Source organism: Eptesicus fuscus, chromosome 16 (genome assembly GCF_027574615.1).
Source record: "Eptesicus fuscus isolate TK198812 chromosome 16, DD_ASM_mEF_20220401, whole genome shotgun sequence".
Taxonomy (NCBI): Eukaryota; Metazoa; Chordata; class Mammalia; order Chiroptera; family Vespertilionidae; genus Eptesicus; species Eptesicus fuscus.
The window spans coordinates 37,869,388-37,891,385 of record NC_072488.1 but is presented as its reverse complement, the minus strand read 5'-3'; the positions used below and the strand labels follow the sequence as shown (position 1 = coordinate 37,891,385).

The 21,998-nt window shown below is 44.2% G+C and overlaps 1 long non-coding RNA gene across 1 annotated transcript; it reads right to left on the bottom strand.

Annotated features, from left to right (window-relative positions):
• Positions 1-306: 306 nt before the first annotated feature.
• Positions 307-21,808, bottom strand: LOC129151860 (uncharacterized). The gene is made up of 3 exons (XR_008558562.1): positions 21,790-21,808; positions 20,417-20,595; positions 307-635 (listed from the first exon to the last, which is right to left on the bottom strand). It is a non-coding gene; the product is annotated as an uncharacterized LOC129151860 (long non-coding RNA).
• Between the last annotated feature and the right edge of the window lie 190 nt (positions 21,809-21,998).

The window sequence follows — 21,998 nt, the reverse complement described above, 5'->3', positions numbered from 1 at the left end:
TTTGTGTGGACATAAGTTATTTTTTACAAAATATATATTTTATTGACTTTTTACAGAGAGGAAGGGAGAGAGAGTTAGAAACATTGATGAGAGAGAAACATCAATCAGCTGTCTCCTGCACGCCCCCGACTGGGGATGCGCCCGCAACCAAGGCACACGCCCCTGACCAGAATCGAACCTGGGACCCTTCAGTCCGCAGGCCAACCCTTCATCCATTGAGCCAAACCAGTCAGGGCTGGACGTAAGTTTTGAACTCATTTGGGTAAATACCAAGGAGCAAGATTGCTGGATCACATGGTAAGAAAATGTTTAATTTGACAAGAAACTGTCTTCCAAAGCGGCCGTACCATTTTGCATTCCTAGCAGCAATGACTGAGAGTTCCTGTTGCTCCACGTCCTCACCAGCATTTGTTGTTGTTCAACTTGAATTTGAAATAAGAAATCTGAATCCCCCAGAAGGTTACCACAGACTCACACTTGCTGCTTGAATTTCTCTCCCTTTATGCAAACCTGCATGGGAAGCCAGATGAAAGCCAGCAGGTCATTCCACAAACAGGAAGGCTGAACAGGAGGAATTACCTGGATACTCTTGATAGTTAGTATCAGTTCTGGTGGCTGGTGTCCTCAAGTCAAACCTATGGTTTTGAAAAAGTGATGTTACTTCTTTCTTTTCTCAGCCTCCCACGGCTTCAACTCTCCCACTGATTGCACTGGGCTGACTGAGTGCCCAGCTGCCTTCTATGGCACTCAGGTCTGACCCTGCTAGCAGGAGGGGGGCTAATTCATGCTTCATCATTGGTATCTGATCTCCAACAGTGCCTGATACATAGTAGATGCGCAGTAATTTATCTGCTGGATTTTGCTCCCCTGTAATCCCTACAAGGTGTTCTACTTTGTGATAATATTTGAAGTCCCCTCCTCTTCCTCTTTGACAGTGCCCACTCTGGGTTCTCTTAAGTAACAGACTTTCCTTCTTTCATCTCTGAGAGACTGTGAGCTCTGCGCATTAAGTTATTCTATACCTCGGTGGCGATTCCATACCATTCTTCATTTGTTTGAAAACTATAAAGAGCTTACTTCCTACAGAGCAGCACACAGAGTTTCTCTCCCTGAAGTCTCCATGTAACTCCAGAGGCTGTGTTGCCGGCTGCGAAGAGCTGATGAGGGAAATAAACATTAGAAAGTCTTGTCCCTCTGGAAAGAGAGTCCTCCCAAACACACCAGGCTCTATTTCAGCCCCGTGTTGGCTCTCTTCATAACACGTCGGCACCTGTCATTGTTTTCTCTATTTATTTTATTTTGTCCTTCTTTCTGATGGGAATAACAACTGAGTGAGGGCAGAGACCGTGTATTTGTATCTCTGTCTCCCAGGACACATTACCTGGCATATCCTAGGTGCCCGGTAAACATTTATTGATTGAATTTTTAAAATGAATGCATGAGAAATGTCTCAGATATAGTCCTCACTCTCATGATAGGTTAGGGAGCCTTTCCTGCTGGGTCTGGGACTTTCGTCTGCATGTCCGTTCTCCTTGCTTTGAATAGGTCTGCAGTGGTGTTCACCTAAGGCCTGCCATAGTCTCCGCTTTCCCTGCCTCTCCTCATCAACCTTAATGCTATTTTTCTTGACCTTACATGTTATCTTACTTCATACCATATGATCAATCACAGCTGTTCTAATAATTCACTGTCTTTGTGCTCATGTTACACCTTCAAATTCCTGATAATTTAGTTGTGCAGTTGAAGAGATTCCAAGATTCAAAGCAGGACTAAAGAAATGAACAGTGATTACAAAGCAAAGTCTCCCACTAACAATAAAATTATATACAGTTCCCACTGTGGTATCATCAGATTACTTACCTGGCTATCCACCTATCCATATTGTCGTATTAGATGTAACTTCTTTAGTATTTAACATATTTCCAGCAAGTTGTTAAGAGGTCTATGCCAAGTTGCGATACTCATTGACTAAGGTTGTAGTGACTGGATGTAACAAAAAAAATACATTTCACACACTATGCTGAATTCCATCCACCTGTGTAGGGTTTGCAGCTTATCGCTTACCCATCACTGTGTTAGTTTATTGATGTTTAGTTAGCCTTCTGATGCTTGGCTTGAACCAAATGCAAGAGAGCCACTATTGCTACACATTCCTCTACTAAATATCCTATCTAATAATAGAGTAACATGTAAATTACCATCACTCTGCTATGCCCACGATTGGGCTGCAGGAGGCTGGGGGGCGGGACTCGGGGTGGCCTATCCGGCCATTGAGAGGCGTGGATCCGCTGCCACTGAGGGGGCTACCCTGCTGTTGAGAGGCGCAGGGGGCGCCTCTCAACGGCCAGATCTGCGGCAGCTGAGGGGGCCTGCCGCGGACACCCAGCTGCACCTCTCAACGGCAGAGTAGCCAGGTGTCCGCGGCAGCCCCCCTCAGCGGCCTCGGGCCATCAAAAGCGTGGGAGCTGGGTGCCTGTCTGCTCCGGCACCAGGCTATTCAGAAGCCTCCGGCGTGGCGGAGGCTTCTGAAAGGCCTGGTGCACCAGCAGACAGGCACCAAACTCCACCGCGAAAAGCGAAAGCATGTAGGGGACCCTACACATGCATGATTCAATCATGCACTGGGCCTCTAGTGTATCTATAAAGTGAAGGTGTATAACTCTGTAGATGTGTATAGTGGGTTCGTGTCTTCTATTAAGTATATTTCTGTCAGGTAGAGCTGGGTATTTCTCTCCAGCTGTGTGAGGAGGAAAGGTAGATAAAGGGAACTGAGAGTTAGCCAAATTGGCCCCTGCCAAAACAGGAACTGTACCAAGAACAGGCACGACTGATCGGCACTGGTGGCCTCACACAATAATCAGAGTGAAAGAAGATTAAAAGCCAAGATCAGCCACATGTCCAGAAGCACTCCCTGCGCAGACTCCACCCACCCTCTGTCTCCTAGGAAAGTGACCATCAATGCCCTCTAATTATAATGGTATCAAGACATCAGGAAAGAAATAGTCAACTAAAGCAGGATATTTTGTAGTCAAGACCAGGTGGGCAGGAGGGCAGGACAAGGAGGTGCCTGAGTAGGAGTGTAAAGTGGGAAAGGGCAAGGGACAAAGAAGAGGACGACAGGGTTGTAGTGTATATGGGTTCCAGGGGTCCTCAAACTTTTTAAACAGGGGGCCAGTTCACTGTCCCTCACACCGTTGGAGGGCCGGACTATAGTTTAAAAAAAAACTATGAACAAATTCCTATGCACACTGCACATATCTTATTTTGAAGTAAAAAAACAAAACGGCAAAAACACCCGCATGTGGCCCGCGGGCCGTAGTTTGAGGACGCCTGGGTTAGACTGTACACTGCATCGCCCAATTCAGTGGGCCGTGCGTTCAGAGTTCCCCAACAGGAAAGGTTAGGAAGTGGGAATAAAGTGAAAATCACTCCAGACACATGGCTCGGACCTTTCTCTAGGGGTGATGGTGACAGCTGGGCTCCTGTTGACCTCAGGAGTCAGGCCCAGTCATTAGGTGCCATGATATTCTGGGTCTATAACCAATGTTTTGTTATTCAAATGTATTAATATCAGTAGTGGTTTGTACAAGCTCCAGCCTCCTTACCCCTTCTCACTTGTCGCTTATCTATGACTTTACATTTTGGAAGGTCTTCAACTAAAAAATAAAAGTGGGCTCAGCGGGCATGGCTCAGTGGTTGAGCGTCAACCTATGAACCAGGAGGTCAGGGTTCAATTCCCGGTCAGGGCAGATGCCCAGGTTGTGGGCTCGGTCCCCATTGTGGGGCGTGCAGGAGGCAGCAGATCAGTGATTCTCCCTCATCATTGATGTTTCTATCTCTCTCCCTCTCTGAAATCAATAAAAATATATTTAAAAAAAAATAATAAAAATAAAAGTGTGTTAAGAGAGTCTGTAAAAGTCAAAATAGTTTTACTACTATACATATGAGCACTGGTTTAAGATTTTTTTTTTCCGGGGAGGAGATTAACATGACCATATTAGCAAAAAATGAGATCTTATAATTTTCTATGGATTTCAATTAACACTATGAAAGCACCATCTCTCATACCATTAATTATCAAGAATTAACTACAGTAGAATGAGAAGACTAAAATACAGTTACAGATATAAGTATAGACATATAGGCATTCTTTTTAAAGTTAATATTGAGAAGTCATTATAAATAGAAAGATTTATTGTTACCAGACATTCCTGAGTTATTTTACCATGGGCAAAAGTACAAAATTTTATATATCGAAATATTAGTGATCAAGAAGCCAAAATAAAACATAGTTATTTGTCAAAAGTTAAAACGTAAGTTATTTTTAATAATACACAGACCGATGGATGGGTTAGAGAGAAAGAAAAGATTTCACTCACTCAATGCTAACAAGGTAGTGTGGACAGACTAAGAAATTTAGGCTAAAATAGCCACTCTCCGACCAAGTCTTTCTAAATTCTTGGTCTTCTTCATGCCAAAGTTAACTAATTTCCCTCCTGTGTTATACTGGGTATAGAAAAAAAAATGGATTCAATTTCAAAACCAGGTCACCAAGTCAACAGTTTTGAAATCAATTCTTTATAATTTAATGGCTGATTTCCTCACAGTTCACCAAAACACCAGCTCTTGACCTATTTCTTTCTTTCATTTAGATATAATAAAAAGTTATAAATAGTCTTGAACCTATTCTGCACTTTTAAGTAAGTTTAATGAGGGTTCTCCCTTTTTTTAAAAAGCTTTGATTATTTCACACAGCAACCCAAGGTTCAGAGACATAGCCTTACTTGAACACCATTCATTTATTTCTTGTATAAAAGCATAGTCATTTAGAGTTAAAGGGGGGGAATTTTATAAATAAACTAATCTGTAAAATCAGGGATTTGGCGGTTGCAAGTGACTCAAGAAAACAAACTTGAACCAGTTCAGGGGAAAAGGAGAATCATTGAAATCTATCTGAGTGTCTCATTTAACTGCAGGCAAGGCAGGGTACACGTGGGTCTCAGAGACACTTGATCCAAATGCCGCCAGAATGATTGGTCTCTTAACTCTGCTTTTCACCGTATGCAATCTTCTTAGACTTCTGGTGGAAACAGGGCTGCCAAGTGGTCCTGAGCCCCACTCCACCTATTCTACCCAGAGTTGCTGACTGTCGTTTCCCAGTTCCAACAACACAAATAAAAATCTCATGGAAGCACTCTGATTGGCCCAGTGTGGGTCACATGTCAATTATGGCCAGGGAGGTGGCATCGTGTAAGAAAATGGAGGTCCCAATAGTAGGCGAATGGGAGAGAAACAGTTCCCAGAAGAAAGGGGGAAATGATGGGAAGACTCTCCCTCCCCCCGCAAAAAAAAAACCCCCACACAAACCCCACTCCTACTCATTTTATAGATGTGGAAATTTAGGCTCAGAGAAATTAAGTGACTTACTCAAGGTTACAACTTATACTTAACTCACCTAGTACCTAGTCAAATGCTTAGCTCACTCCCCACACTGCTGTTCACTCTGTGGAATCATTTCCAGCCCTTTCAGTAAGAAAGTCAGGGGGATGGGGCGGAGTGGGGTGGAATTAAGGGTCTGATGCTTTGCTTAAACTTCTTTCCAGTCTTTTGCTGGAGATCTAGCTCCATCAGCCTTTTTGTTGCCTGGTTTCGCTTCATTTTCTTATTGGAGGAATGCACACCTGAAGTGGGAATCCCCTGTTGCCTTCCCCCGCTGCCGGTTCCAGGGAGCTCACCCTGTGTCAAGTTGGATGATTATCCTAACAGCTTACCCTGAGAAAAGACTAACGACATGCCCAGGGACTGCTCTGAGTGCTTTGTATACATTCTCTCCTTTAACCCTACAACAGCTCTTTGGGAGAAGCATTATCGCATTATCATCCCCATTTTTTCAGAAAAGGAAACAGAGGCACAGGAGAGTTCATTGACTTGTCTAAAGTCATAGTATTGGGAAAGGATGAAGGCAGGATTCGAACCCAGGAAGTCTGGCCCCAGAGCTTTTGCTCTTAAAAGACTAATTTTCTCCCTCCTAGACAAGCACTTCCAGCCTGTGGCTGTCTACACTAAGCCCTGTTCGTGTCTGGGACTCTTCAGATGCCTAGAGTTGGCTCATCTCTGTTGTCATCCTGTCTCTAATCAAGGCCCCTCCCACTGCAACCTAACTGCCCCCCCCCCCCACCCCCCCCGCTCTTTGACCACTGTGCCCCTGCCCAGGGCCTGCCTCATCCCTGCTGACAGATGCTGCTACTGGGGCTGTTCCTGAAAATGGCTGTGCCCTCTTGCTGTTGTAAAGAGCCAAGCCTTCTGTCCCCAGTGGGTGGAGGTGCGTTCCCCAACCTTGATGGCAAGGTTTAGGGCGGAGTTGTTTGTCCTCTCAAGGAAGCCTGGCTCTTTTCGGTTGACAGGTTTTCCTTAGAAGGACCAGAATCAGTTTCCTAAGGGACAAAGGTGACTGTCATCGTGACTCTGTGCAGACTTGTGCAGACACTCATAAACACAGACCCAGGCTCTGCGTGGCACACAGGGATAGATACCCCAAGTCCCCCCACCTCAGGGTGAATGCTCAGGTCCTCATAGCTGAGGGCAGCCTTTATCCCCTCCCCTTGCTGAGAGGGGATTATAAACTAGGCTTTGAAGCTAGAGGAGGCTTGAGTCCTTCCTGGTCTACCACTCACTAACCTGTGACGTTGGGCAAATAAGCTCTTAGCCACTACTCTGTGCATCGGTTTTCTGATGTGTAAAATGAGAGCAGTAATATCTGCCTCAGAGTCTTGTTGTGAAGATTAAACGAGATACAGTGTTAAAGGTCATAGCAGAGTCCCTAGCATAAAATAAATTGCAATAAATGATGATATTATTTTTGAGTCTTAACCCTGGTGGTTGGACCCGACCTTTGGGCCCCAAAATCCTTAATAATTTTTTTGAAGGATGTGAGCATGGTTTATGCAAATAGGATTACTCATGCTCTGTAGCTTGCTCTTGATCTGCCTTCAATCGAGGCCCTGGCTGGAAGAAAGTGGGTCTAGTAACTCAGGCAGGCGGAAGTGGTGGCAGGATGGAGGAGAGCCCCCCAACCCACAGCTGCTGCTGAAAAGGCAAGCCTGCCCGTTACCCTCCAGTCCCCTGTCCTCCGTCAGGGGCCTCTTCCTCTCCTCTGGACGCTGGTTGCTTTTTTTCCTGTCAAGGCTGCACCAAGTTTAGTTCCAATGTCACCTGCATAGAAATGTGATTTGTGCTGTGTTCAGGCCCCACCCAACCTGAGGGTCAGCCTGGCAAAGCAAAGGCCTCCTGGAAATGTGTAATGATTGTGCCACCGCCACTCCTACCTCACATATAGCCACTCACCTTCATTCTCACCTCCAAACATTTTGGCCACAAAAGGTATGCTTTTTGATAAAATTTTAACCATTCTTTTGACTGGCTTCTTTCTCTCTCTCCCTCTCTCTCTCTCCTCTCTCTCTCTCTTTCTCTTTTTTCCTTTCTCTTTCTTTTTCTTTCCTTTCCTTTGGCCTGCCTTTTCTTCAGGTCCCAAGTCTAAGAGTTATTTCTGACAAAGGGCTGTACTTTGTACTCCAGACCAGACTCAGAGGAAAGAACCAAGTGGTGAGATATTCATTCCACAGATGGGAACAAGTGCAAGAAGATGACCAAGGAGATGGCACTTCATGGGTGACTGAAAGATGCCAATGCCCTGACTTTCAAATACTGTAAGCTCAAAATTTTGCTTTAAAATAAGTGTAAGATCCATATTCAGAGACCTAACTTGAAAATGCCCTCCCCACCCCTCTTTTCCTGAATGCCTTTTTATTGTAAGCAAGCAGCCCAGCACCCAACACACTACAGAGCTTTGGGATTTCTTCAGCTAGGATGGTCTGACATACATATCAGTACAAAACTTCTGGCGAGCCCAGACTCTGTGGACATGGAACTGTCTGACAGTTCCCCGAGATAAAATGCAATGAAAGGGAAGGCAGGGGAGGGTTGGGAGGGGGTGAGGATAAGAGATCAACCAAAGGACTTGTATGCATGCATATAAGCATAACCCATGGACACAGACAGTAGGGGGTTGAGGCATGTGCTGGGGGTGGGAGTGGCCGGGGAGAGGTCAATGGGGGGAAAAGGAGACATATGTAATACTTGCAACAATAAAGAATTTTTTTTTAAATGCAATGAAATTCTCCTGGTGTTCCCCCAGGGACCCTTGAGTCCTTAAGGTGAAACAACCTTCATCAGTGGGAAGAAAAAAAAAATCACGCAAATATAGTTGCCTGTGAAAGAAAACAAAGGAATTGAAGGAGGGGGGTAGATTGTGAGAGAGATTGAAATAAAATCAACACATGGGCAAGGAGAGGGGATCCCAACGCAGGCGCCAATTAGAAGGGAGAAAATTGCAGGACATGCACGCATTAGAGAAAGTGCAAAGGGAACAAAATTGTGTGTGTGTGGAAGAGAAGGAAGAAGAGAAGGGAGGGGGAGAGAGAGGATGACTCTCCATGGAGACTAGACAGGGCCGAGCTGGAAGCACAGGCCAAGGCGGGAGGCTGGGTGGGGAATCCCAGAGCGATCTGTTTACAAAAAGACAGGCCTGTGGAAATTCCACAAGTGACTGCAGAGATTCAAATCCGAAATAGAAAAGAACCCAAATACACACGCTGCGCGCATTTTCACCAACTGCTGGTGTTCTATCTAGACTGGAGGAAATCCTCCCCGGGCTTGAGCAGGCCAGGCCCTTTGAGATTTTTAGGTTCCAACAGACCTAAATCATCTTCCACGTGGCCTCCTGCCGCGCGCGGGGCGCCCGGGCCGCCCCCTCGGAACTCCCCTCGCATTGTCCGCTCGGGTTATTGTTCTCCCGCTGCCGGCGGGGAGGCGGGCGGGCGGGCCGGCGGGGAGGCGGGAGGCGGGCCGGTGGGGAGGCGGGAGGCGGGCCGGCGGGGAGGCGGGGGGACGGGGAGGGGGAAGCGGCCGGGAGGAGGACCGCGGCGGCGCCCGGCTGCCACCCGAGCTGGGGCGCCTGAGTCCAGGGCGCCCCGCCTCTCCGCTGGCGACCGTGCGCCCGAGAGTGGATCTGATCCAGCCTGGGGCTGGGGTAATGTGGGGGTCGTCGGGGGCCTCCACCCACCCCATTCTGTCCTTCCCGCAGGTCTCTAGCTCCCGGGAGAAAGCGGAGCAAGGCCGGGCCGGTGCCGGCGTCCCGGGGACTCGCTGTGGCTCCCGCAGCCGCCCCGGCGCTGGCAGCTGCGGGCAGGGACGCCGTGACGCGCCCCCCCCGCCCCCCCCGCCCCCCCCCCCGTATTAGAACACTTCACCTTCTATTTATAGACACTCCTCCGACCGCAGACCTAGCTCGCCCTCGCTCTCCTTCCCTCCTTCGTGAAGGAGGGAACGAAAAAATCCTACCTAGAATGGAAGATCCTAAACTCGGTGATAAGGGGGAATTCTGTTTTGTGCTTTCCTTAAACATTTCAACGGCTGCACTAATTGCCGGTCTGGGAGCTCTCCCTGGCACAGGGAATTCCCCAATTTTCTAAAGCTTAAAAACCTACACGACTTTATTTTACATCTCCTAAACATGTCAAATAAATTCTTAGTCTCTTGTGAGTTCATGAAATGTTCGCCAAGAATTTGCTCAAACTGGGTAAGACGCAAACCCACTGAATTCGGGGGGAAAGATGTTTTTAGCTGGCTTTCTGTATTTGCTAAAAGCCAGCAATTCTAGCCCTACATATTAGGGAGAGAGAGAGCATATAAAAAGGGAAATACAGCACGTTTCAAACAAAAGCAAAGTTTGTCTTGGGGCTTTTTAAAATTGTGGCTTTTGGATACGACTTTGTGCTTTTAGATGCACACTATCCATGTAATTATAGGTGATTAAAAATAATTCTTACCTAGTCACATTAACATTTGCAGTAATTAAAACAGGGAATTTTTCAAAACTGTAATTTATTTCTCATAATTTAGTCGCTAGTCATTGCTCAAGAGGTAGCCTTGATGACTATCTTACATCTTGGTTTCTATTCAGTTTCACTTTATAAACTCCAGAGCCGATCAAAGAAGTACTGCCCTTTAGATTTATTAAGAAAAAGGATATGCATATGTAGATATAGGCCTTTTAAAAAAGACTTTATTTTTTAGAGCAAGTTTAAGTTTACAACAAAATTGAGAGGGATGACCAGAGATTTCCCGTATACCCTCTGCCCTCACACATGCATAGCCTCCCCCATTATCAACATCATTCACCAAAATGGTACTTTTTTTTTTTTTTTAAACCAAGGGTGAGCCTACACTGGCACATCATAATCACTCAAAGTCTATGGCTTACGTAAGGGTTCACTCTCGGTATGTACAGTCTATAAGTTTGGACAAACGTTTAATAATATATGTTCATCTTTCTAATATCTTCCAAAGCATTTTCACTGCCCTACAAATCCTCTGGGCTTTGTGTAGGCCTGTGTTTTGAAAGCCTCGCTAAGCCACAGATTGGTCACCAGGCAGGTAATTCTAAGACCACAAGAGGCAGGCAGGGTAATATCTAACATGACATTCTTGCTAACATCTGGCCTGTAAAGTGAGGGGTGTCTGTAATAATAGTATTATGACATGATTTTACTGTGGCGAGTGCTATGCCCTAGTACTGTATGAGTACTTAATAAAGTTAAAGAACAACCACAATAGCAATTGTTATAGTGCATTATAAAATACCCATTTGATGCTGGGATCCCCATGAAAGATAATTTGGCAATAGCCATCACATTTTTATTAAATTTTTTTCTTTAAAAGAGAGGAAGGAAGAGAGAGAGAGAGAGAGAGAGAGAGAGAGAGAGAGAGAGAGAGAAGAGAGAGAGAGAGAGAGAGAGAAACATTGATGTGAAAGAGACACATCGACTGGTTGCCTCCCACATGTATCCCTGACCGGGTGGGGATCAAGACTGCATCCAAGGTATGTGTCCTTGACTAGAATGGAACCTGAGACCCTTCAGTCCACAGGCCAACACTCTATCCACTGAGCCAAACCGGCTAGGGCACCATCACAGTTTTCAATGCCCATGCCCTTGGACTCAGCAATTTCTCTCTTGGGAGTTTATCAGTTACATTATACACATGAAGTCATTGGTTGTCACAGTGTTTATACTAACAAAAGGTTAGAAACAATATAAATGTTCTGCAGTTATGGTACATCTATATGATGAACTATTTAGTCTTTAAAAAAAACATATTTATTGATTTCAGAGAGAAAAGGAGAGGGAAAGAGAGAGATAGAAACATGAGTAATGAGAGAGAATCATTGATTGGCTGCCTCCTGCACTCCCCACACTGGGGAAGCCGACCGAGCTGGAATCCAACTGTGACCTCATGGTTCATAGGTCGATACTCACTGAGCAACGCTGGCCGGCCTAGTCTTGAAGAAGATTAAGATAGTGAATAAAGAAAGATGCATAAACATTATAAAAAAGTATAATTTATATTATAAAAATAAATATACTGCATATATTAACATGAGAATATTTACAAAACGGGTAATGATGTTTTCCTCCTGGGAGGTAACTGGGAAGCTGGGATGGAACAAGAACTTATTTTCTATGACGTATCCTCTTGTATCTTTGAATTTTGTTCAAATAGCATTCATCATCTATTAAAATATTTTAAATTAAAAATACCTTTAATTTTCTTTCTAAATTTACTCACATATGAGAGATCTCTCATTTATGGAAGTTCTATGTTTGGGATTATTGTCATTTTAGATAATTTTACTGTGATTAAACAAAACAAAACTAAGCTAAGCTTTTATCCTCAGCATTCTTTTAACCTTGCTCTACCTGATCTATGAATCATCATAGAAATGCTTTGCCCAATGGTTGCTAGAACTTTATTACCATCATTTTTAAAGACGGCACTCTGTTGTTGATTTTTGTTCTCTGTGCTTGTGATATGTTATGAATGGGAGTAGTGGCAGAGTTAAAGGTCAATTGAGTACCTATTATAAAATAATTATGTAGAGACTTATAACTCATCCATTTTATTTTTGCACCATTCTATCACTTAAAATCTTGTTTATCAGAATTCATATTGCCTACAATGACTTTCTATGTAAAGATCAAGTGGGTAGATTTCAAAATATTGCAGTGTGCTCAGAGTACTTCTGCCTCCGTTACAAAGTGGAAAAAAAAACAACAGCAGAGGCAGGGGTAGACAAGGGGTGTGCACTAGGGAGTAATACCAGAAGTGAGCCAAATTATTTATATTTTCATTTCCATTGTAGGTTTCTTTTTCCGCTTTATTGAGAAGTAATTGACGTATAACATTGTATGAGTTTAAGGTATAGAATGTGTTGATCTGATACACTTACATACTGCAAAATGATGTAGGTATTTCTTACATACACTCATGTAAGTGTATGTTGTTACTCTTCAGCATAACAACAGGAATGAGTGCAGGATTGATGTTGCCCAGGTGGTTTCTTTTGAGGACCCAGCAACCAACGCCTTGGGGTGAAGAAGATAATGAAGACAAGGAGGAAGGGTATCTGTGAACAAACAGAAATGGTAGGAGTTTACGGGTGTATGGGCTAATGTATGGAGAGCCTGGCAGATCAAAAGGACTCAAAGTAGAATTACTATTGGAAAGAGAGGTTTGCAATGGTCTCCAACTATACGTGTTGTGTTTGGGGTCATAGGATATAGGGCTGCCCATAGCCCATATTCCCCTTTCTTAAGAACCAAAAAGGCCTTTTGTAACCACTTTCATAAACGGTTTTCATGAAAAGTGAACCACTTTGCATAATATAGTATAGTGCCAGGTACACTATCATTCATAGAGGGTTTTTAAGAAACATTCACCTAAGCTAACTTTGCTCTCTACTTTAGCTTAGCTTAGCTCTAAACACTAATCACGGCTTTTAGGTGTCAGTGATGCATGTAGTATGCATTTTAGAATAAACTATGTGTATACTAGTGGGATAAAAAAGGTTTGTGAGCCTGCTGAAAGGATCTTCTGTAGCATGTCTACGACAGGAAAGGAGAGATCCCCATGTAATTGTCCTTGATGATCTTGCCACAACGTAAAGAGGACCCTGGGAGGCACTTGCCCACTACTTCTCCCTTCAACATCTTAGATTTGGTTTGGGGTGACTGCCCCGGAAGCTGGGAAAGCATGACATGCACCTGCTGCTCATGCTGCAAGGCAGACACTTTCAGAGCAGAAAGCCTTTCCAGCCGGTGGCCATGCTCATCCCTGCATGGTTAGACCTTTGTATATCCGTGTGTCTGCGTATCCACATTCTGGTGTATGCTTGCATGGCTGCTGGTCTCAGCTCAGAAATGACACGTTCAGATAAATATACTCCAGACAGCTACTTAAGAGCAAGATTAAATTATGCACATAGTGAAGCATTTGGGAAGGAGGGAAAACCTGGGAGAAGAGCCCAGTTTGTATAACCTGTCTGGCAAAGCCTCAGGATACAGAAGAGTGAGGTTGGGGAAAACCTTATCTTTTGGAATTGGCTTAAGATATACTAGCCTATATCATAGTATACAAAAGAATATATAAAATGAAAGTGTACCATGTTAAAAAAAAATAATAAATTGAACACACAACCAGGCTTAAGAAATAGAACATCATGTGGCTCAGTGATTGAGCATCAACCTATGAACCAGGAGGTCACACCTGTCCAGGTTGCAGGCTTGATCCCCAGTGGGGAGCACGCAGGAGGCAGCCAATCAATGATTCTGTCTCATCATTGATGTTCCTATCTCTCTCTCTCCCTCTCCCTTCCTCTCTGAAATCAACAAAAATATATTTAAAAAGAAATAGAACATCCCTAGTGTCTTAGAAGCTCCCGAGTGCCCATTTCAAAGCACCTTCACCTCCCTGGCCTCGCCTCAGGAATACTTTCAGAATCATGTTTTACTTTGTAGTTGTAATGGTTATGTATGTATTCCTGAATAACATCGTGTTTAGTTTTCTCTGCCTTTTGGACTATAAATAGATGGGATCTTTGATGACTTGCGTTTTTCACTCAGCATTCTATTTTGAGCCTCATCCAGGCCCCTTCCCTCTCTCTCCCCATTGCCGACCTCAAGCCCAGGTCCCCTCTTGAATTCTTGCATTTACTTCCTGACCAGGCTCCCTGCTGATAGATTCTTCCCTCTAGAATTCATCGTGCAAAATCCCACCAAATACTCACCAAAAAAAAAAAAATGTGAAGTTACACTTAAAACTGTTTTCTAGAAGCATATGAAGTGGCATGAGAAATGTTTACCATATATTATTATACATTTCTAAATTTTGTACACATACAGACCAAAATTTTAATAGTGGCTCTCTCTGGACAGCAAGATGATATATAGTTTAAATTTTTTTTTCTTTGTAATTTTCCAAGTTCTCAACAGATGGCATAAAACTTTGGAAGTGAGGGCCAGGTTTTCCCTGCTTTTATCTGCCCACCTCCCAGTGGGTTCTGGGGTGTGACCCGGTGGGGAGGTGGAAGAGTGGGCAGAAGAGCAAGACGCAGCCCCCTTTCTCAGAGACACATTCGTATCTAGAGTTCCGGCTCTCCCTCCCACCCCCAGTCTAGAGCATCATTAACTTGTCCACAGCAGGGCACCCTGGCCCTTCATCCAGCTTTCAAACAGGGTCCCCTGTACAGCTGCACAGTGCCTGATATCAGAAGGGCGCTCTGCTCCTTGCTCTCTCAAGTCTTGATTTTATTTCTGAATCTGTATTTTATTGTGAAATCCAATGGGACAGTGGAGCATGAGCAGAGGGATATGCGTGCAATGTAGTTCTGCTGCTCCTGCTGCCCCGTGAGCGCAGAATTCTGGATGTCCCACGGTCCTGGGAGTTCAGCCAGATGTGTGTTTCATCTTTGATTAAGTGGGGGCGCTGACAACCCTGAGGGGTCATGCTTTCCTTCAAACCAGGACTTGTTTGAACACAGAAAAAGGGCAATGGCATTCTAAAAAACATGAGCAGCCCAGGAATCTTATCATATCCTTTCTTCCTTTGGGTACTTCCCTGTATTAGCCAACCGTATGCTAAAATGAAGACATAGAAGGAAAGGGAAATATAGGGCACCCCATAGTTCCTTTCCCTTTCAGCCCTCCCTTAGACATCAGTGAAGTGCAGGAAGAGTGTTGGTAGAATGTACATATCAAGAAGTGAAAAAGAAAAACGATTGAGTTACATTGTCCCACTGGGGTAAGAATAAAATACAAGGCACGCCCAAGCTACAAGATAAAAATCGCATAATTTCAGTGATTCTGCTTAGAAGTTACATGCTGTTATATTTGCATTTAAAACTGGTATTGCACGATACAAAAATGAACAATAAAACTTGGGCTAATAATTTCAATTTTTGCTTAATGACATTAAATAACAGATTTTAAAAACTAACGCAAGTTGAGATAAAAACTGTAGGAGAAAGGGAAAACATCTATATCCTAGTACGTTTAACAACACTTTCTTCTGGGCCCCACAAATTGTGCTTCCAGATCTATGCTTTCATGTTGCCTTGTAGCTTATAAAAACTTGGGCCTTTCTCTAGAGCTAGTGTCTCTGCTGGGAGTTCTTCAAGTCCATTTTGAGACCAGATAGTCAGGAGTTGACCCTTCTTTCTTCCCAAAGCTCTTCTGTGCATATACATACCCTGAGGAAATGGACTCAGGTATAGGAAATACAGGGAAACTACACTGGCTAATACTTCAAAATGCTACCCCCTATATTAAAAACAGACACAGAACAACACCTAGCAACTATAAATTAAGAGAGGCTTTCCTATAATAGTACTTAATAGTTGTTTGTCCTTTCCCCAAATTTTTTGCTCAATTAAATTTAAAACACTATTTTCATCTTGCTATTCCAGTTTTCAAACTCCTTCGAAGGCTCCCTACTTCCTTAACCTATAAATTGACGCTCTTAACCAGGCATTTAGGGTGATATAATCTGGGCTCAATCTACTTTTCCATTTACACCTCCCAAGACTGTCTAGAACTCAGAAAGTGTTCAACAAATACAGAATGATGGGATCACACAGCTCCTAGGAGTCACAGAAACGACAGATGAATAAATCATTAGACCGTTTGGGGTTAGTGTTATGTAATAGATGCAAGCTAACATTAATGCTCCAATTTGGGGAGCTAGTGATGAGCATTACAGACCTTAAATGGGATCATAAGATATGTGATCCTGAGAACAGTCATCTTTGCAGGCTCACATTCTGGCTTCTGCAGAAGCCGGGGACCCAAAGCTATTTGGAGAGAAGCCTGCAGCTGTTGCTCAGTCCCCCAGGAAGGGGTGTGGGCAGCTGGTCCTCATTTGCTACCCTGCAGAGCTCCCTACCTGGGCTCAGGCAAGCTCCTGCATTTGTGAGTTTGAGGACCATGAAATCATAGCCATTACTAAGGGTCAGAATTTCATATGCTAGTAATGAGCCATTAAGGAATGCTTTGGGTAGAGACAGGCTTTTAAGGCAGTATAATCCAAGCAGGGGCTATTTCCAGTGTACCTTTGTGGGGAACAATTGTGTAGAGATTCATAACCAGACAGGGCTGGGAGAAATTTCAAGAGCCATCGCATTTATTCCAGTCTTTAGGTTAGAAAGCCCCCTAACTCATCTATCTATCTCCAAACCTCCTGGTAACTCCTTTTACTTGTTTATCAACCCTGATTTCAGGGATCTATTTCTGATACGTGTCCTAAGCCTCTACAGCTAGTTATGGTTTTTTCCATCGCATCCCTTTCAGTCAGCTTTAAAAGGTCCCAGTGTCTCCTGCTTATTGACACAAAGCTAATATTACAATTACTGTTCTATCATCCTTATGGTTATTATTAGCACCGATAGCACCCTAGAAGGTATATAAAAATACATAAGCAAACACATTTTTAGGTCAGTCTTGAAATAAAGCTTTCTAAAATCCAGAGAATTTTTGGGTGTTTCTCACTTGGAAATGGGGGTGTAGGCAGGTGTGAGTAGCACAGTGGCAAGATTGTATTTTACATCTCTGACTGTGCAGCCCACTCCTCAAGAGCCATCACTCATCTCCCACCCAGCCTGGGAAGGGAACTTATAACCAGATAAATGTATATTCAACACGTATGAGGAAGCAGGGAGGTGACAGAGCATGCCATGGTGGGAGAAACTATGGGCCTGTAGAAGGAGTCAGTGTGGGATGTGGGGGAAGGGCCTGCCACAACTTCATGTGAAAACTGGAAGAAAATACTTGAGTCAGAAGTGAGTTGTAACAGCACCTTCCTTATCCTCCCCTCTGAGTGCCCCCGATAAGAGCAGAAATGAAAAACATATTGATGCATCCTATAATCAAACACATCCCAAGGCCTGGGACTTACGTGATCTTGTTTTCTTTCTTACCCTTTTTTTTTTCAGTTATAGCATCTTTTAAAGATTTATCCATGTTGCAAGATGTACGTTGAGTGCATTACTTCCAACAGCTGCATGTTATTGCAGAGTATTCACTGTTTTACTAACCATTTTACAGGTGATGTGTACTAAGTTTGCATATAATATGCTGCTATCTCAAAGGCTGCTGTGATGGGTATCCTCAATCGTGTCCTGTTTTGGGCTTGTGCAAGAGTTTCTTAGAGGTGTATATTCCCAGGAGTGGAACTGCTGGGCCATCAGGAAAATACACGCTACAAGACAACTCCAAAATGACCTGGACTTAATTCTAACAGCAATGGCTTCTTCCCAGCCTAGCCAACACTGGGTGTTAACCATCTTTCACATTTTTGCCTGTTTAATACATGTAAAGAAGTGTCTTATTGTATTAATATGCTTTTATCTGTATATCTCTTCATCTACTTGTTAATTTCTCAAGTTTCTTTTCTGTAAATTTGCCTGTTCATATTCTTTGGCTATTTTTCTATTATGTTTCCTGTGGGTTGTTTGTTTGTTTGTGTGTGTTTTTTTCTCAATGATTTGCAGGAATTCCTAGAACATTCTAGATATTAATCTCTTGTTGGTTTTAACCTTTGGGAATACCTCTCAATCTATCAATTTTATCTTATTTATGATGTTCTCTGTTGAACAGGAAACTCTAATTTTGATTTAGTATGGTTTATCATTGTTTTGGTTTTATAGTTTATGCATTTAGAGTCTTACTTAAGAAGCATTTTCCTATCCTAGGATTCCAAAGCTATTCTTCTGCTTTTAATTTCTATTGGCTTTATAATTTTCCCTTTGACTTTTAGGCTTTTTAAAATTCACTGAGAGCTCATACCTTTGCATATGGTATGAGATATGGATGCAACTTTTTCTCCACAATGAACCAATTTTCCCAATATTATCTAAGAAACCTCTGTGTTAGATTGGATTATCATTCTCAACCCCTTATGTCCTTCCTGCTATAGATTTATATACCCAGGCCCTTTGCTATGTGATTTTGCAGTTCTTCCACTATTGAGGTTGCACATGGCCATGTGACTTATTTGGCCAATGGGATGTTAGAAGATGTGATGGGAGCAGGGGCCTTAAATATGTTTGAGTGACTTGACTTCACTTTTTCTGCTTCTGTCATTGCCAGAATGAGACATGTGATGAAGACCTGAACTTTACCTGTGTCCTGGAGCCAAGCCCAGCTGAACTTGGCTGAGCCCAGCCTAGTCTTGATGAGCCCAGGTGAGATCAGCAAAATCTCAGTTCACATACAAACTCATGAAGGAGAAAAAACAATGGCTGCTATAGGTACTGATCTTTTGGGATTATTTGTTATATAATGTTATTATTGCAGCAATAGTTGACTATCTCAGCATGATTTCATCATAGATTTTGTGTGATGTTGCCATTATTGCATACCAAGTTCTCATAGGTAAATGGGTTGTTTCTGAGTTCTCTATTCTGTTCCACATGCCTGTTACTATAACATAATATGTCTTACTATCTGGAAGGGTGAATTTCCCCTCCCTAGGGTTTTCTTTTTTAAAAATGGCCAGGTTATAATGGAATTTAGTCTTCTGTATGCATTTCAGAATGCTTAAATTCCTCAAATCCTGCTACAAGTTTGAAAGGTTTACATTGAGATTATGAATAAATTTAGAGATCATTCAGAGCTTAACAATCCTATCCACAAATATTATATATTCCCCTACTTAGATCTTCTTTGAAGTCTCTTAATAGACTAAATATTTTCTTCCTAAAGGTTTTGTGCATTCTATCTCAGGTGAATTCTTAACTTTACAGTTTTATTGTATTTCCTAGTTTATTAGTACTAGCATGTAGGAATAGTTTTGATTTTCATAAATTGATTTCATATTTAGGTTTCTTACTATAGCAGTTAAGATTAGGTTTGGCTAGCCCTGCCAGCATGGCTCAGTGGTTGAGCATTGACCTATGAACCAAGAGGTCAAGGTTCAGTTCCTGATGAGGGCACATGCCTGGGTTTCGGGCTCAATCCCCAGTAAGGGGAGTGCAGGGGGCAGCTGATCAATGATTCTCATCATTGATGTTTCTGTCTCTCCTCTTGTCTGAAAAAATCATCTGCAAAACTCAACTGCGATCATACTCACGGACGGGCAGCTCCGCGGCGATCAAGGGACGAGTCTTCACTCACGGCGTTCCGCGGCGACTCAAGAGGGTGTCCGGCTGGACCGATGTGCAGATGTTCCCCGGAGAGCCGACCCTCGGGCCCCACGTTGGGCGCCAGTAATGCCCCGGCCAGCGGGGTCTTCTAATGGGGGTACCGAGGCGGCGCACCTAAGAGAATGAGAGACAGACAAGGGACGCAAAGAATGGAGGCAAGACAAAGGGGTTTCTGATCAAGCCTCGAAATTTTATTTTTTACAGCGTTCCTTATATGTGGTTTCTAGAGGGGTGGATGCCTAGGAGGGGTGGGGGCTGACCTAGATAATCGGCTAAAGTCGTAAAGGGTAGATAAAGGGTGTGGCGGTTGAAGGGCGGCTACAGAAGGAATGCTTTGTCCTCAGGCAAGAGGAAGTGGGCCTAGTTTCAGTAACTTACTGAAGGTCAGAGTTAATCCTTTGACCAACTCTTGGCTCCTGACACTCTCCCTCTCCCTTTCTCTTTGAAATCAATAAAAAATATATTTTTAAAAATGCATCATTAGCACATTCTTAAATGTAGTACAAAAGCACACATTAGAAATGGAGGTGATTTTTCCCATTTGAGGGATTTAGTTTGTCTAGATCCGTGGTCGGCAAACTGCAGCTTGTGAGCCACATGCGGCTCTTTGGCCCTTTGAGTGTGGCTCTTCCACGAAATACCATGGCCTGGGCGAGTCTATTTTGAAGAAGTGGCGTTAGAAGAAGTTTAAGTTTAAAAAATTTGGCTCTCAAAAGAAATTTCAATCGCTGTACTGTTGATATTTGGCTCTGTTGACGAATGAGTTTGCCGACCACTGGGCTAGATTATCACAGGGTGATCGCCTGGCAAGAGAGCACTGTCTACCTTTCATGGATCACTGTGTCCTGGGGTGAGGACACTGGCCTCCTTGCACTGCTGAATTCCAAAGGCGTTTCAACACACGGAGGGGCAACGCACGCACAAGCTCGGTACTGCAAAAGTTTGCAGGGCAGCTCATTTTCTTAGGTGGACTCAGGATTACAGGCAGACATCATGGAGGAGGGCTAAAATCAGAAAGGGAAGAGGTAAAAGGTGTCAGGCTGAGTCTTACTATTATTACAGCTAAGGGGGAGAATCATACCCTAAAATGACAATAATCAAGGAAAACTTCAATATGACCAGAGCAAACGCCCATGTTCCCTGACTTCCAGACCACTTTAGGTTTTAATGTTATGGGAAAGAAAACATTATCTCGGTCACCTCAGGACCCTAAATCGACTCTAGGTCTCTCTAGTTGACTTGTCTATGGCAAATGGACAATGGGCCTTCTAAGTAGTTTTGAAAACCTCTTTTTGTAGGGATGAGATATGATTTTCCTTTCCTTGGGTAGGAAGCAACTGTCGTAAATGTCAAGGTGCAGAAATGCACCTTGTGGGAAAGAAGTAACTGCTTTTGTGGGCATTTCTATTCAGGTTGATTGGGAATTACAGTTACTTGCGAACGTAGGCGAAAAGGGTTAAGGTCTGTAAAATGATTATTGGACAGTAGGCAAGAAACTGAGAAAAGCCATAGTTCCTGGGAATGAGCAGTGACAAGATCGAATAGTGAGTCCTCCCCAGCATTGCCCTCAGGTAGCAGGTGAAGGAGGCTGGGCAGAGAATGGGCGAGAGGTTGCAGAGGGGAGGAAGCCAAGGTGCATACATGCATTTAAAAAACAAAGCCCGTACAGCTTCGCTCGTGCCAGGTTGAGAAGTGCCTTTTCCGGAAACTCAATTAAAAAAAAAAAAAAAAAAAAGGTACGTATTCAGGAGCTGTTTCAACCTGTCCACACCCTACCCTGACTTCCCCAGAAAACAGGCAAGCAAGGACGCAAATGCCACGGCCAAGCCTCCGGTCTCTGGCTTCCAGCTGCCTCAGAGCCTAGAGCACAGCCCCACAGAGCTGTCTCCGGGAGTAGGCGCTGCGTGGACGTGGGCAAAGTTTTGGATCTGATTCACTCCCAATGTGGTTGCTCCTCGGGTGTGGGGTTTGGCCTTCGGGGCTCCCGGCTGCGCGCGGCAGAGGCTGAGGAGGAGCAGCCGCAGCCTGCAAGCTGAGTAAGGAGCCAGCCCCCGCCGCCTCCTCCCGCCGGCGCGGTGTGGGCACCACAGCCTGTCGCGATCGCAGTCACGCCGCCAGCAGCGCGGCCCTCCGCTCCCCCGCTCCCTCCCCCACCCCCCCGCGGCCCCAGCCCTCACACTGTTATTTGCGTGACTGACCCCAACGGGGCGGGCGGGAGGGAGGGGGAGGGCGTTGGCCCGCCTACTTCTTCCCCTCCGTCGCGCTAAGGGCATCGTCTTCTCCTCATTGGCCCCATACTGGTGTCCATCACCCCCAGGCGGCCCTGGGATTGGCGGAAGGCGCACTCCTGAAGCGAGGCGAGCGGAGTGACTCCGCGGGTCTCCGGCGCCTCCTTCTTTCCCTCCAC